Below are 4,094 nucleotides of genomic sequence, written 5' to 3' on the forward strand. Positions count from 1 at the left end.
CCTACTGCTTTTCCCAGTGGTTGTATCAGACACAGCCCTCGCCTGCAGGTTGAAATTAAATGCCGCTACTCGGATTCGAACCGAGATGCTCTAGCACTGCTTCCTAAGAGCAGCGTGTCTACCAATTTCACCATAGCGGCTCGCTACTCGTTATACTTATCGTAATTAATGATATCACATCTTCGGGTGAATCGTCAATCTTCCTGGGGGAGAGTACACACGCACAACAAGGGACCTTCCCTGTCTATAGTTGATTAGGTATACGGCGCTATACTTGTATAGGAATAACGGGATATGGCGTAGCTCGGTAGCGTGCCATCTTGGGGTGATGGAGGTCGCAGGTTCAAATCCTGCTATTCCGAATAAACGAGGTCGGAACATATTTTAAACGGAATAGAAGACGTTCCCGTTCCGGGAACGCAGATTTATCTCCCGATTCTCTTTGGGTGTTATCGACCCATACCCATTCGTAGTAGGGATAGAGATAAATCGATGATCGTGATCGAGACCCTTGTATCATAGGAAGGAAGAGAGGGATTGGGCTCCTTCTTCATGCACGTAACCCCCCCCCCCTCGTGGTTATTACCAACATTCATTGATACAACTCTGTTAGTATTTGGATTTTATTTACCGCACGGTACCGTCACGCAATAATATCAACATGTACCCGTACTACTTACTAGGGATCCAAATTCATCAATAAGTTCCCTGACAATCACTTATCTCGTCTTCCCCGTTCCAACAAACAAATAGTTCACTATCTATTCCGACCGACCCCACGTCCTATTGATACGGCAATTCCTGTTACAACCGGGGAGTACTACTGACCAGTTTCAGAAATTTTTTCATTTGTCACATAGTAAAAACTTCTCGACCGTCCAGTCAAAATGGATTTAGCTGGAGAAAAAGCTTTCGATGCTACTTCATTAGTTTGGGTCTTCCAAATATGATTGCGAATCTTCCTCCGCGACCTAGAAGTACGTTTTTTTGGAACTGCCATAATGAAATCTATCTATTCGGTTTTATCATCGAAATGAATGCGACGAGTATGTTGATACGTACGAGTAGAATCAATATAATGAGGGAGGGGGTGATTGCGTAGAATCATTAGAAGGGGAACAACTGGGGGAACTGGGTTTCCATTCTATGCAAAAGAATCCCAGCAAGAATCATTGACTTCTTTATGATAACAATTTGCTAACCAACCAACTCCTTTCCATTTAAGCAAATGGGATCTACTACAGATCGAACCAAATCCTGTCTGTATCCCGATTTCCTTCGCGTCTTCTTCTTAGAATGGATCTTCCGTATCACTTTCTTCCTCTCGAAACAGGGATGCAAGACGCGCCCCCTAGCAGTTGCGTTACTCAGCCGGGGATGTCCGAGATCAATTTTGGATCCGTGACAAACCAATGAAACTCGATATATCGACATTACCGTATTGGACTCTGATGCGTTGTGCCCAAGCAGAGCGAAGTGACGAACATCATAGAATCTCCCCGGTTCTACTCGGAGTTGTTTTCCTCCAGTATCAATTGCTGCATGTCTATCCGTAATAGTCTTGTCGTGTGAAAAATAACCCAAAACAACTCAATCGGTTTGGGGTCAAAAAATGGAACCTAGATAAGTATCTCCGACACATTTGATTCCTGTCAAGTCTCGACGCCGGGCTCGCACCAGAACGAGAAACAAATGGATTATTCGGTTTGATACGCGTGATCTCACCTGTCCATATATATTCCATTCTTCGACGCTCCATATATCTGACAACTATTGACAGAAAGAGTTCCAACCCGGGTTAAATATGTTTATGGAATTATCTTATGAATGTGCTTGGATTGTCCCCTCACGCCCATTCGTAACCTCTGGTTTGATCGGATTGGCATCGTTTCTTTTTCCAAAAGCCACTAAGAGCCTTCGTCGTATACGTGCTATGCTCAGTGTTCTTTCATTAGCCGCAGCTATGTCCGTCTCTATCGCAACATTCTGGCAACAAGTTACTGGTCGCTCCACTTTTGAATACTCATGGTCATGGATTCCCAACGACGATATTTCTCCAAAGATAGGATTTTCAGTTGATTCACTTACTTCCATTACGTCGATATCAGTCACCACCATAGGTGTCTTGGTTATGATTTACAGTGATAGTCATATGCGTCACGACTAGGGATACGTAAGGTTTCCCGTCTATTTAAGTTTCTCCACTGCCTCCACGTCAGGATTAGTGTTCAGTCCCAATCCAATACAGATTCATGTTTTTCGGGAATTAGTAGGGATGTGCTCTTACTCGCCGATAGGTTTTTGGTTCGCACGACCAAGTGCTGCTAATGCCTGCCAAAAAGCTTTTGCAACTAATCGTACAGGAGATTTCGGATTATTATTGGGTATATTAGGTACGTATTGGATAACTGGTAGTTTCGAGATCCGCGAATCGTGTGATTGATTTAGTGAGTTGATTGATAACAACAGCGCCGGCTCCTCCCTTGCCAATACATGTGCTCCTCTACCATTTTTGGGTCCGGTATCTAAATCTGCACAATCCCCACTCCACGTATGGTTGCCCGATGCAACGGAAGGACCCACACCTATTTCGGCTCTTATACACGCCGCTACTATGGTAGCTGCGGGAATTTTTTTTGTAGCTCGAATGCTTGAATTGTTTGAAACCTTACCTCTAAGCATGAATGTTATCTCCTGGATAGGCGGAATAACGGCTCTACTGGGAGCGACGATAGCTCTTGCCCAGAAGGATATCAAGAAAGGTTTAGCTTATTCTACTATGTCTCAATTGGGCTACATGATGCTGGCTCTAGGTCTCGGTGCTTATAAACCTTCGTTGTTTCACCTCATTACACATGCCCATCCCAAAGCTTTGCTATTTCCCGGATCCGGTTCAGTAATTCATTCGATGGAAAGGGTTGTCGGATACTCTCCCAATAGAAGTCAAAATATGTCTCCCACGGGTGGTTCGCGAAAATATATGCCAATTACTGGAATCACTTTTCTTTCAGGTACTCTCTCTCTCTGTGGTATACCACCTCTAGCTCGTTTCCGGTCCAAAGATGAAATTATTGCAAAGAGTTGGCTACGTTCCTTTCCCCCCGGATGTATAGCCTCATTCACAGCAGTTCCAACTGCTTTCTACATGTTCCGCATCTATCTCCTCACGTTTGAGGGGAATCTACGCGCCGGTGGCGGTACCAATTCATCCCATTCCTCTATGAATAGTGTCATTCGGAGTAACACCAAAACGATAGCAACGAGTGGAGATGGGTATGATGTTCCTCCACCCCCGCGAGACGAAGGAGTCGATTCAGCAGGAGGTTATGACGGGGAAGATTCAGTCGATAGAAAAGTTTCTGCAGAGTCCAATATTCGTTCTGAGTCTCTATATCCTAAGGAATCAGACGTTTCGATGGTATTGCCTTCAGTAGTACTGTCGATACCAACTTCGTTGGTTGGATCAATAGGAGTCAATCTCGCTGGAGGAGAAACTGGTCCCGATTTGCTATCCGAGTGGTTAACTCCCCTTGCAGGCTTTTCAGAGGACAACAACAATCCCGAAAATTTGGTACAATTGCTAATAGATTCAGCAGGTTCGGTTGGTCTATCACTAGCCGGAATATCTATCTCCTACGTGATTTATGGACCGATATCCTCTCACACACAACCTTGCGGTGATATTGATCCTTTTGCCAAACAATCTATGGGTTCATTTAACCGTCTCATTGGGGACTGGTCACACAACCGGGGTTACATCGATCATTACTACGATATCCTTCTAGTGAGAGGTATTCGATTCCTGGGTGAGTTAACTCTTCTTTTCGACCAATGGGTAATTGACGGAATTATTAATGGCACCGGTATTTTGAGTTCCATAGGTGGAGAAAGCGCAAGATATGGGGAGGGCGGGAGAGTATCTTCTTATTCATTCGGATTGATGATTGGTATTATTCTACTGCTAACTGCCTTCGTTTCTCTTGTCTCCTAAGAGTTTTTTTCTTCTCCTTTCCAAGATATTCCTTATACCTCTATAAGTATCCTGTGACTATTCTACTATGTTTTCCGGAAAAGGAGAAATAGAAACTAGTGAT

At 44.1% G+C, this 4,094-nt stretch overlaps 1 non-coding gene across 1 annotated transcript; it reads left to right on the plus strand.

Moving 5' to 3' along the window:
- Window positions 1-288: 288 nt before the first annotated feature.
- Window positions 289-362, plus strand: TRNAP-GGG (transfer RNA proline (anticodon GGG)). The gene has a single exon. It is a non-coding gene; the product is annotated as a tRNA-Pro (tRNA).
- The last annotated feature ends 3,732 nt before the right edge of the window (window positions 363-4,094 follow it).

This window comes from Dipteris shenzhenensis, unplaced genomic scaffold (assembly GCF_047967505.1).
Source record: "Dipteris shenzhenensis isolate YYH24624 ecotype China unplaced genomic scaffold, Dip_SZ_1.0 scaf0473, whole genome shotgun sequence".
In the NCBI taxonomy this organism is placed as follows: domain Eukaryota; kingdom Viridiplantae; phylum Streptophyta; class Polypodiopsida; order Gleicheniales; family Dipteridaceae; genus Dipteris; species Dipteris shenzhenensis.